The sequence below is a fragment of the Cryptomeria japonica genome, chromosome 2, assembly GCF_030272615.1.
Source record: "Cryptomeria japonica chromosome 2, Sugi_1.0, whole genome shotgun sequence".
NCBI classification, from domain to species: domain Eukaryota; kingdom Viridiplantae; phylum Streptophyta; class Pinopsida; order Cupressales; family Cupressaceae; genus Cryptomeria; species Cryptomeria japonica.
Genome location: NC_081406.1, coordinates 248,705,602 through 248,719,617, shown reverse-complemented (window position 1 = coordinate 248,719,617; position 14,016 = coordinate 248,705,602).

Below are 14,016 nucleotides of genomic sequence, written 5' to 3'. Positions count from 1 at the left end.
TCCCTATAAAATTTATCTTAATCAAAAACTCTAAACCTATAATAAAGTCTTTGTATTCTAAACCTCCTATCTCAAAGAAACATACCAATGCATAAATAACCATAGATAAGGACAACTAACAAAGTCTACATCACCACTAAAAAAATCACATGGATATTAATAGTCCACATTTGAGTCATAACATTACAACCAATAGGTTGTACACACCTACAAATTGTATGACTCAAAGATCAAAATCTAATGAAACATGCAAACACATTATCACGTGAGTAATCAACATAGAGGATAAACATAAATATATCCAAAAACTCCCACTGCATGAACAATGTCATATATGAAAAGATCAGAGAATACAAAGTCTATCTATAGTACTTTCCATAAAAGATGTGACTAACTCCTCTATCACATAGTGTCAAGGAAACATACATGATCTGCAAATCCCACAACCCAAAAAGGAGCAATACCTCTCTCACCATCATTCTCTATATATCTCCCAAATTCTTTGCACTCAACCATGTGTATACAAGCATCCAAGAATTAAAATCAATACCAAAGAGAGAACCTAGAAATCAAACCATATCATTGTCCCACACTAACATGTATCAAGTTGTGTAATGTAAGATCTCCTTCACCATTCCCAAATTGAAAGGATATCAACATCTAACATTCAATCAAATGAAATATGATAGAAATAGAAGTAAAACTCTTATACGAAAGGTAGATAAAATAAACCATCCATTCCCAGAACAAAGGTAATTAAACAAAGCTTATAATAAATGACAATCCTCTCTTTAGGTCCATAACGGATTCACATCCATAAGTAGGTGTACAATCCTAGGTCTTTCTACTAAAATCATCATCAAATAGTCACCATCTCAACACACAATCCCAAAAACATGAGATCTCATAGCCTCACCCAAGTCTCTTTAGTATCTATGAGCATAAACCAATAAATCCATGCTAACTTCAAATGTGATCCTACAAAATCATCAAGGTCCAAGCAAATGATTAATACTCAAAACCAAAGAGAAACAACACATTGCCAAAGACTTAAGATTCCTCCATGGCACCAAGATGCCACCATAACCATCCATCATCGAATGATGAATCCATGTCACTACCAAAGCTCTAATTGAACCATGTAACCAAGTTCTTTGGGTATCATGACAACCATCTCATAACTAGAGACCATTAATGGCCAAAACATGATCAAATAACTCAACCAAGAGCTCCAAAAGAAAGAGTCAAACCATGATATCCAAACCAAGAAGATACAATTGGAGATGGACTTTGTCAATAGAACAAAAGATATAATACTCTCACTATAATATAAAGGTAAAATCCAAGAGCTCCACATGACACCAAAACCCATTGCAAAATTTTATCCATCTTCTAATCAAAGATTGTCCATGGCTCATAATACACTACAGCCACAAGAGCCTAGAACCAAAATCTTGAAACAAAGAAGATATAACACATTATGTGACTACATAAATCTCCCACTGAGAGTGATACCGAGTAATATATGGCATGATGAACAATATCATTATCAAAATTCCATTGAAAGTGAACAGAGCTTCTCATGCACCATAATCTACTCGTAAGATTCAAATGATCAACTATATCAAGTACTCAAAATAATCATTTTCTCACTAAAATCAAATTACCAATGTAATAATGGTGACCAACAAGAATGTCTTACAAAACTAAATCCTCATAAAACAATCTACAAGATTATCACATATACAACATCTCAAAGAGGAAATAGAAAATTATTGCTCCAATTTCAAATAACTAAAAGATTCAACCTCACATTAGTATCATGCATAATATAGATAATCAGACATAACATGTAGATTTATAATATTAAAACACTAGAATCAATGCTAGAATTCATTTTCCAAGTAACACCACATAAGAGTAACCATAAATTAATAAGAACCTTCCAAGCAACCATGCAAACCTATATCCGTCAACATCCAAAATACCTTGAATCTAGTTAGACCACATATCTACATATCATAGATTTTATTTAACATGTACAGCTAGCAAAACCATCTCTATAAATTTGAAAACCATTTAAACATCCAAACATTCACATTATAAATGTCATCTAAATAATGAAAATACCATAGATCTACAAAACCCAATAGCTAAAAACAAGAGATCATTGCAACTCAAGAAAGGAAAGAAAAGTTGTCTAGGAGATTAAACTATATGAACATATCTACTCCACAAATCTCAAAAAGGTTATTGGCTTATCTTTTAGTGCTTTCATGTAACCATGGGCTAAAAACATGAACCTGGCATAAGCACTCCATTCCCTAGTCCAAATAGTCGGTGTATCTCCGTGTGACTAGGGTGTCCATACTCATCCAACATGAACACCTTCTCATTACACATGACCACAAGGTAAAGGAACAAAACCACCAAACAAGAGGATACATACATATTATCAAACTCCATGAATAATCATAAGCATGAGCTTTAAATTCCCAACATAGATCACATTGATAATATCCATTGTTTCCAATCTCACAAATATACAAAATAGAGTTAACTCATGGAAAATTCATTGAAGCCCCAAAATGTATCCAACAACCCGTAATTCCTTCTAAATTATTCCCACAATCTTGCCAAGGTAAGAAACCAAGAAAAAAAAGGAATACCCAAAACTGATAACCATCCACTCTAATACCAAATATTAGGAAATAAACAGGTTCAATACCAAAAATTGTGAAGATCAATCTCTATCAATAAAATAATCAAAGGATGAGATTCAAGGTTTGGTTAAAAACAACATGAAAACTTTAAACTCATATGCAAATCTGAATAAGTTGCCTTAATTGTGGAAAACCCATGATTAGATACTTCTTCATTATGATACCCAAAATTAGCATGTTAACCATGCTTAATAAACCTATCTTATGTGAAATTATCACAAAAATAAATAATAGTTAACATAACCATTATATATAAAAAATAAGGCATAAATTTGCAACATAACACATGATTTACATGGAGAAACCCATATGGGAAAAAAATTCACCAAGAAGAGAGGACAAGCTTATATTAACAACAATAAGAGCCCTCACAGTTCAATCAATTTCATTCTCCTCTTTGCCTCCATCATAGAAATAAAGGTTGTTAGACAACTCTAGATAATCGATAGACAACTAAGAGGAGGGGGTGAATCAGTTGTCAACAGATTATAGAACTTTAAGTATTAAAACCTTATTACCAGAATAGCAGATATAATAGTTAAGCACAAATATAAACCATAGAACATTTACCAACAATCCACAAAAGAGAATACCAAGATTTGTATGTAGAAAACCTGGTAAAGGGAAAAAACACAGTGGGAAGCCTACCCACAGTCAGATAATACTTCTGCAGTAAGTATGTGATTACAAAAAGAGGGGCCTACACATGCACGAAGGCCAACAACTTAGAGTGCACTGCTCATTACAAAAGGAGCCTCATTGACTACAAAATAAATCCAGACTTCAATCCAGAAAGAAGAGCAAACTGCAAGAATAGCATCTCCTATGCCTGAGTATAGTTGTGGTTAAGCTCAATACCGAAGGTCTAAAACCTCTTTCACCAAACCAAATAGATCACCTATGATCGACAAAACCTTTGCATATGATTACAACCTTATTCATAGATAGATAGTCGCATAACCCATAAACCCATCACCATTACCATGATCTACAAAGAGATCTTACATCATATTTATACCAACCCGAGACCTAAACAATTAGGTCGGCCGCCTAAAAGATAATACAATAAATTCATAATATAAACCCACAATCCAATGATCAAATAAGTTGGCCTAAGACCAAAACAACATAATCCAATCAATAAATCCAATCGGTAACATATCGGGATCATCCACCAACACGTTACATAAACCGGTCCATAACCTAGAAAAATAAGATAGCATTAGGTCAGGTCCTAAATGCAACACCATCGATCAACAGGAACATGTATACAATAACCAACAACATCTCAAAAGCCATCTAGAAGCCACACCAACACCACTTATCAAGTGCATCAAAAGATCTTGAACAAATCTTTATTGGTAAAACCCTTATCGGTGGCCAAAAGGCTTACTATAACAAATGATAGCTCCTGAGTCATCAAATCCCGAACCAACTGATCGTGATATGCATTTGAATAGCATTAATGATATATCCACACCAATTCCATAAACCAAAGCATACTGAAGCATATCGGATCAATATCATAATCCAACCGCTCTGCCAAAATCTACAGGAAACTGATAAAAAACCAAAATAGTCAGTGTTGACATCAATGCCAAGACATCAATGCAACACATAATCAATTTCTCTAATTTTCCAACAATCTCCCCCTTTGGAATTGATGGTAACACTAGATGTGGAAAACATCCAAGTGCCAAGAAATGCCAAACAAGTCTCCCCCAAAGGAAGATAGCCAACAATCTCCCATAAAGTGATATTACAATGAAGTTAACAAACTCCCCCTGTGAATGATATCCATGTTAATCTCCGATCTCTCCCCTTTGACTGATATTTTGTTAAGCTCTGTTTTTCACATATATCTCTCCCCCTTTGACATCAATGCCAAAAATATAACATTAACATCAATGAGAAATCATAAAACCTTTGAACCACACAACTAACTACTCCCCCTAAGTAGTAGCACCAACACATCAATCCGTAATGAATAGTAGCTCTATAAATGCATAACAGATTGATGCCAATCAACATCACTCAGGTTTCTGCTGGAGGATCAGAAACCCCCAATCTGTCTCTGAAGTACTCAAATGATTCCTTAGGCAAAGGTTTAGTGAAGATATCTGCAATCTGCTCTTTAGTGTTCACATAAACCATTCTGACTTCATTTGCTTCCACCTTCTCCTTCAAAAAGTTGAACTTGATAGATATGTGCTTTGTCTTAGAATGAAATATCAGATTATTTGATATGTTTGTAGACACCTACAAATGGTCAACGCTTGCGGAATCGTACTTTAACATTTGCGCATTGCCTTATTTTAGGGTTTTTGCATCACATTAACATTTCTCCTATGTCACGCACTTGGTCTTTATCATTTGCGAGCATCAAGTCCTTCTTCTGCATTCTTCAATTGTCTCACTTTCAAATTTGGTCTTGTCGATAACAATCTTCAGTCATGATTTTGGTCAATCTTATCCTGTCGCATCTATGTGCGTATTCATTTGTCATCATTTTGGACATCGTCAATCCTAATTAGGGTTTTCTCCTCTTATCAATCTTGTCATCATGCGATCGATTTGTCATCGATTCTTGTCTTTTGATCAATTTGTCATCAATCTTGTCGTCTTGTGATCTATTTTGTCATCGATCCTTGTCTTCTTGTCAATTTTGTCATTTTGCAATCGATTTGTCATCGATCATCGCCTTTCTCAATTTGGATCAATTAGTCATTGTCCCTCGTCAATTGGCACATTTATCAATCACATCATGTATCAGCATTGGTCTTTTATCAAGTCAGAATCATGATCAAATCGAATCGATATCAATTATCCTTTGTCAAGACCTAATTGTCATCCTTGCATTTTCTAATTCTTTTTTTAGGGTTTCATGATTTATTCATTTAACCTTATTTGTCATTTCTCCCTCTAGGTTAAATAATTTATTTATTTATCCTAGGTCTTCATGTCACAATTAAATGTTTATTTAATTGGCTAACTAATTATTCCTCCTTTTGTGAATTAATTAATAAATACCAAATTATTAATTAATTCACTAAATTCCTAATTTCCTCATTTTCTAATTTCCTAATTCCTATTTTCCAATTTTCTAATTTTCCTAATTTCTAATTCAATTTTCTCCTATTTTTCTCCTAATTTCATGGGAATGACATTTCAATTTGTCATAATTTGTCATAATTGACAATCAATCAATTTTGAGATAGAAATTTGTCATAATTATGTCATAAATTATCAATCAATTAATCTTGCATAGAAAGTGCAAATTTGTCATAATTTGTCATAATTGACATTCTTGATTTGCAATTTCCATTTGAATCTCTTCATGCTAATTTGATCTTTTCTCCATTTTGTCTATAAATTGGATGATTTTCTTCAATCCCAACTAATCACATTATCGAACGAATCACTTTGTCAAATCAATCACGCTTCGAGTATTCTTGCGCTACTATCTTGTCTACTTGCTTTCATATCATGATCATGCACTAGTAGGTGAGATCCACAATAAATCTATTTTAAGGAGAAATAAGGACAATGGAGCCACATGAAGGAGACATTCAAAACTGCATTTGGTTTGCTTAATTTTCAAGTCTTGAATGTTTTGTTTTCATGTCTTTATTGAATGTGTTAGGATTGATCATTGCATTTGAGCTTTTGTGATTGAGCTATGACTAATATTGAATTTCTTGTGATGATTTCTGATTTCCTAGCTACATTAATTGGTGAACCCGATGTGAACTAGCCCCCTAAATATGCTTTTGAGTGCTTTTGAGATGATTTGCAGGTTAAAAACCCAAGAAATAGGGTAATGCAGGGTTTTCTAGGAACTTCTGCGCCTGTGTGAGACAATTTGTGCCTGTGTTAAGCATTTTGTGCCTGTGTCAAGAATTTTGTGCCTGTGTGAGACAATATGTGCCTGTGTCAAGCATTTTGTGCCTGTGTCAATGCATTCTACGCTTGTGTTAAAAAAAAACAAAAAAAACTGTGCTTGTGTAATCAATCCTGCGCCTGTGTAAGGCCAGAAACAGAGGTAAAAATCAATGTTTTTACTTGCAAATTACTTTGTTTTTGCATTCTGTTTCTGCATTTTGGTTTTCTTTGGTACTGATTCTCTGTGCAGAACCTTGGCATATGCATGACAAAGACAATAAATGAAACTACTAACACGTTTTATGCAGGTTCGATAGTCAAAGACTAAACATATCAAACTTCTGACTTGGTTTTTTGCAGGTTGCCTTGGACTACAACTAAACTTGGTGTTTGCAATTAATATTTAGGCACCTAGTGATTTCTAAATAGGATGGAATGAATGTATGTTTTCCTTGATTGTTGAGTTTGACATTGGAGTAGGAGAGTATGCTCTCATCCTTCTTAAGGTGATCAGAAATCCAGATCTTCAATACTATTCTCATGTCTTGATTGTGTGTTACCTTTAGAGGGCCTGCCTTCCCAACCATTTGCTTTTGCAAGCAAGTGACAATCATGAGAAGGGAATGACCCAAAGTGAGTACGGCTAGAATACCTTGGCATTCTAACTCACTATAAACAAATCCCTGATGGGCGAAAGCTTTGAAGGAAGGGTTACGTGGGAATTGTAGTTACTTGGGAAGTGATGACCCTTGAGCTCTTTCTCATATCAACATATAAGTAGGACCTCACGGTCTAAATCATGCTTGCGCGACTACATTTGTTTGGTATCTTGGTGGGCTTAATGTCTCAATCACGCTTGTGTGACACCAAGGAGTAACGCTTAATAGAAATCCTTACTAAACACCTTGTATTTAGAGGCCAAAAATCCTTCTAGTTTCTTGAGAAGGACAAGTTCAGATACTTGGAAGAGATACTAAGTTCGCCATGGGGAGATTTCCATGGGGACTGATGCTTGGCTGCCCTGAGAAGTGAGTGCCATGGAGGGGAGCCCGTGGGGTCAAGCATCTATGTATCCTCCTTGAATCTCATAACGAGTCTACCTCTCAAGTACCTACTTCCCTTGCCATCCATAAGAAATGTGTGAATGAGCAATATTGTCTTGAGTCTAAGTTGAAATATCTTGTCTTCTTTGTTTGTCAAAAGTTGAATTGTATCTCATTTCAAAAACAAGACAAATTGATTCAAAACAAGGTTTTAAAAAGAGAACTTTCATTCAACAAAGTTCAAAACATCTTCAAACATGGTTGTCAAACATTTTTCAAAATCTTGTCTCAACATTCATGTCATTTAGGTTTAGGTTTAGGTTCATCTTAGGTTTTGCAAAGTTCATTGTCAAGTACCAAGATTAGGTTTCACCTAGGTTATACTCCTTTGCATATCAATAAGGGTCATCCATTTGCATGTGTCCTCTTGCATTAGAGTAATACCATTGTCATACATTTGCATTTGCATACCCTAGGTTTCTTCATTAAGCTTAGGTCATTATCATATCATATTAGGGTTATTTGCATAGTAATTGTCCCTTTGCATATAGTGTCAAAACTAGGTTTTGTCACACTTGAGTAATGCAAATCTTTGATAAACCCTAAGTCATTGTTAGGAAGTCTAGACCTTATCAAACCTTTTCTCTTTTTGTCATCAATGTCATTTGGTCAAACCTAGCTTAGTATCCAAGCATATAGGGGAGACATTGTCATTTTGTCCTTTTGTCACTTGGTCCTTTTGTCCTTTGAGGCCTAGACATCATTTCAATTTCCTAAGGGTCTCTTTTAGATTTGCATTCCAAAAGTTTGTCAAAATCTTGAAAAACAACCAAAAACATAGGTTGCATTCTTGCCATAGATTGCATTCTCTTTTATTTAGTTTGCATTTAGTTGCATATCATACATCATCCTTGAAAAAAAAAAATCCAAAAATATTGCATTTGCATAGTGACATGTTTGTTGAAATGAGGTCTCAACCTTCTTACGAAGCCACGTCATCACAATTGAGCAATCAATCATGTCAATCCAATCTCTACATGTCTCAAAACTTGGATCAAACTTATCATGATGATGTAAATGTCCAAATACAAAAACTAGAGGAGAAACTAGCTCAAGAAGAGGAGATATTGGAACAAAGAGTGAAAAACATTGACAAGAATAGATCACAAATGTCCTAAATGTTTCAAAAATTTCCAGGTCGAAATCCAAAGATTGAGCCAATTGATGTAAGATCTCTTCTTGAATGATCAGACATACCAGCTCTCCTCTCCCAAATAGAGATGATGAAACAATTTCAAGAAAGGAGACAACATCAATTTCAACATTATGTGCCTCCACAACAAGAACAAGAAGGTGTTTACTATCAATCATATTTTCAACCAATACAACCAATGGTTCAACCAATTGTTCAACATATACAACCAATACAACCAATGGTCCAATTTCAACAATATGTCCAACCAACTATACAATGTCCACAAATGGTTCAACCAACGGTGGAATATCAATGTCAACAACCACAACCAAACATTCAAAAACAAAGGTTGCAGCACACACCAACCCAAGTTTCAAACATGTCAGACCAATTGAACCAAGTCCAATATCAAAACATGACATCAGATCAGAACCAACTCCTTGCCAAACAAGTTCAAATTCTAGATACAACCATGTCAAAACCTCGAAAGAAAGGTGGCTTTATTGCAAGGATCTTAAGGAACCTACCAAGTGAGTTCTTTGAGGAAGATCAAGATAATACAATTATGTCTAGAAATGCCTCATCCCCCCACAAACAAATTGACTCTCCAGTGGCATCTATCCCTACACCTTTAGAAGTTTCACAAGAACCTTCTATGTTGTCCTCATCAAACAATACACCCAAGGATGCAATTATCCAAGAGCTATCCATAATTGATTGCCAAGATAATCCAATTCATGATGCACATCCTTGTCATGTTTCAGAAATACAAGACCCAATGCCACCATGCACTTTATTGCCATTACCTATTTTAGAGGACCCCATTCGAAGTCACTCTTCCTCATGTTCAAGCCTTGATTCCTTGCCAGAATCCATCACAAATGTTCAAAGTGCATTTCCTTCATGCCAAACCATTGATCCCTTGTTAGAATCCCCTATGCATATCCAAATTCTAACCCCATGTCAAGAGGATAATTTAGAGCATAAAGAAACATGTGTTAAAACAAATCAAGATCAAGATCCCGAAACCTTATCATCCCATCCAATTGTTGACCAGGATCTCATCTTCCCAGAAACTCATGATGATTCCCCTATTCTTGTCCATCCTATCCAAAGTCCTATTGACACTCCATTCCCTGGGCAAGATCAAGATATCCCAGTTCATCCAATCCCAAACGATCCCCTTCCATTTCATGAACACAATGTCCTTTCAAATCCCATTGACATTCCACTTCCTGAGAAAGATCAAGATATCCTTTCCATCCTTTATGATGATCCCATTGAAAGTCAAGAGTAAAGCACCTTTAAAGAGGATTCCAATGATCTTTCTCCTTGTCAAGATCAAATTATTCCTTCAGATCCTCCACAAGATCCACTTGTTCCTCCATCTCCTTGTCCTAATGCTCCATATACACTCCAAGATCGCATTTCTTTTGATGATCCCATTATTTTTCCCATCCCATCTCTTCAAGAGCCTATCATTGAACCATGTCCACTACACAATCCTAGTCCCCCTCATGATCCTAATCCCCCTCATGATTCTAACATGTCAATGCAAGATGTTCATGAACCCTCGACATGCACAATGGGTTCTTCCACTTTGGTGAAATCCGATCCACTTCAAGATCTCATTATTTCTCTCATATCATATCCACCTCATAATGGACTCGCATCTTCTTCCCAAAGAAAAGAGTATCCTACAAGTCAAGATATTCATAAAGGCAAAGGAGTAGATCTCCATAAGCAAGAATCCATCCATATCAAAGAAAATGTTAAGGGTCATGTCTACACAACTCACTCTCAAGACATTGGTATCCCTTCATCACAATCAAAACATACACCTTCCCCATCATACTTTCCATCCATCTTAGGTCCTTATATCTATTCGTCCTCTATGCAAGGTCAGCAAAGGCACACATCCTTGAGTAAATTTCATCCATCCAAAAGAACTCCATTTCAGTCATATCCATCCATGCATTCCTTTCCCCCTCCAAGCAATTTGGATGCCAAGTATAAAAGTCATAAGTCTAAAAATCCACATGTATTCAAGGATCAACATGTCCAATATAATCAACATGTCAAAACAAAGAACAATATGATCTATAAAGAAAAAGAAATATCCAAAAGGCCACAAAGGCCCACTGAGCAAAATAAAGCAAAGTCAAAATATATATGGGTTCCTAAATCCCAAGTGCAAGCAATGCACTCCAAGGAACCACAAAAGCATGAAAAAACAAAAACCATGTGGATCCCTAAGCGGCTCCTTGAAGCACAAAAGCCTAAAGAAACATCCAACTTGGCATCCAAAGTTGCTATTCCTCCATCCAAACCTCTCAAATTTGTTCCTCCATCACCTTCTTCATCCATTTTGGGCCCTTATGTCCCAAAATCCCAAGCTATTCCTTTGTCCAAATCTCACAATCTGAGATCCATTTTTCCTCCACCAGTCCATCACCCCTCAAGGTGTGTGCCAATGTTGATCTTGCCAACATTTCTATTCACTCAAGCACAATTCTTCCAATACCCTATCCATTATCCAATGCATATTTTCCATCATTCGATCCCTTTGATCCAATCCTTTGCATAAATCCTTGCCTTAGTTTCAGCTCATTTTCCATGTCCTTATCCTACCAACGTCTTTGAGCATACTTTTAAAGGTCATGGTCCATTTTTTTTCAAGGCTACTATCCAAACAAACAGACGCTTGAGTCCTTCTTCCATCCCCTATCATGTGTCCATCTTCTATTGAAAAAGTTAAAATACAAAAAAAAAAAAAAAAAGTTAAAAAAAAAAAAAAGGCAAAAGAAAAAAAGTAAAGCAAAAATAATTCATCCACTGGTGAAAACCTGGCAAACAGGCGCCTTGGGCAAGTACCGTGATGAAAACCTGGTAAACAGGCGTCATGCGTAATCTATGAACTTCTTGCACACCACACTTGGGGGGAGGTTTTATCCTATCATATCCTTTTGTCCTTCATTGTTCCATTATCCTATCGAACCCATGTCATACTCCTTCATATCCTATTGCCCTTCATTATCCTATCGAACCCCTGTCATTACCCTCCATTATCCTATTGTCCTTCATGTACATATCCCATTTTCCACCTTTGATCTTGACAAGGCTGAGGATCGTCATGAGCATCATGCATCTTGTTTGTAGCTTTTAGTCTATCATAGCTTTTGGTCTTTATCCATTTGCTTATTATAACCTTTCATCCATATTCCCTAGCTTATTGCAACTTTCTGCCACTATCCCATATCCTATCCCAACCTTTAGTCCATGTCCCTTATCCATTCTTGGTCTTTCTTATCCTATCCATATCTTATCACTATCCATACACTCTTTTTCATTCCTTGATCTTGATCTGACATAAGGACGCAAAATTTAAACATGGTTTCAAAAACCTCTTGACATGTCCCTCATGCCATGTTCCTACTTTACATTGTCATATCCAGTCTCTTGTCCCATCATGCAATAGCCCTTGAAAATTGCATCTGTATTGTCTCCATGATAAAAGGCCTTTGTCTTCCCTCTATCCACCTATCATTTCAGCAAGCCTATTTATTCACCTGTCATATTCCTTGCCTTGCTAGACATTGGGGGCAAAAATCCAAAAAAAATGAAAAATGTCCTGAAATAATTCAAAAAAAATTGAAAACTGTCCTGAAATAATCCAAAAAAATTGAAAAATGCCTTGAAATAATCATAAAAAATCAAATAATGTCTTGAGAAAATCCCTAAAAAGTCAAATAAAGTCCTGAAAAAATGAACACAAAAAAATTGTAAAAACTCGAAAAGCATTTTGCAATAAATAACCCCTCATAGACAAATCACTGAGCATCCATCCAACAAAAATTACTCACAACATTGCACTTTAATGAAACCATGTGTTAATAGGTGAACTTTTTCCATCAAACCAAACATTCAAACTGATCAAAATTGTCATATCAATCAACCTCAACATTATCCTTTGTCCTTGTCACTACTATCATGGGTCCTATACAGGGTGTGGTATACTCAAAACTAGACTGTGTCCTATCTTAGATGGGGTACCACATGTCCTGAGACCAGATGGCATGATCGTCCTATCAACACTTTCAACTTTTGACAATGAAAATCAAGATGTTTGTTTGATTTGTTGGAATTTGTGCATCTTATCTTTTTACTGATTTATTTTTTTGGCTTCAATCATGTTCCTATGTTGCTCGATGATGTCACTGAGTGATTTAGAGTGACCGGGATGGTTCATGGTCCCTTTCTTTTTTTTGTTGTGCTTGTTGTTTGTCTGCGATGCATCTTTCTTTTGCAGAAAGGGTTGCATTTCAGCTCTAGCCTTCAATGCCATGATGCTACGCATCGATTTTGCTACATTAAAAAAAAGGTTCTCACCTACAAAGTGCATTACTGAAAGCAAGTTTTTTCTTCATCTCTACCTATCCTCTATCTCATTTTCTTCTTACTAATATTTCTTTCATCAATTTGGATAGTCAGTTTGGTCTAGTGCTCCGATTTCCCTAAACACATATGCTGCATCTTGCATTCATTGGTTAGTACATTTGCATTACGTCAAGCCTCACATCAAGCATTTTATCCATTTCATATTATAAATGCATCAAAAACACATAAAAACAATATATCCATACATGTTCCACAATAATACATCAACAGTGCATAAGTCATCCATACATGGAAAATACCATAAATCATAGCACATTGCATCCCATCATATCGATGCATATCATATCATATATCCACATAATATCAAAGTACAAAATTGGACTGTCTGTCCTAAGTATGGCCTGCAGGCTAACCACAAAATGTCTACCATCTCTCCATGAATCAAAATGCGGAGGATACGCCATACATCCTCCCGTGTCATAGTCGCCTCTCCAGTCGCCAGATGGAATGAGGAGGTCTCTGAATGCCATCGCTCTGCCAATGCGGTAAGCAGTCCTGTGTTTGCCCTAATCTCGGGCATGAATGTGATATAGTATATCCCAAGTCCTGCTAATGTATCTCTGTCCATGCTCATGAGTCTATGTCGTAACATGAAGCAGTCTGGTCAGTTCTCCCGTGTGATCAATGGACACTGTCGACTCTGCATCACAATTGGGGCATATTTTGTCAGTTTTAGGGTTTGCTCATACAGGTTGCATTTCCTCAGTTCATGTTT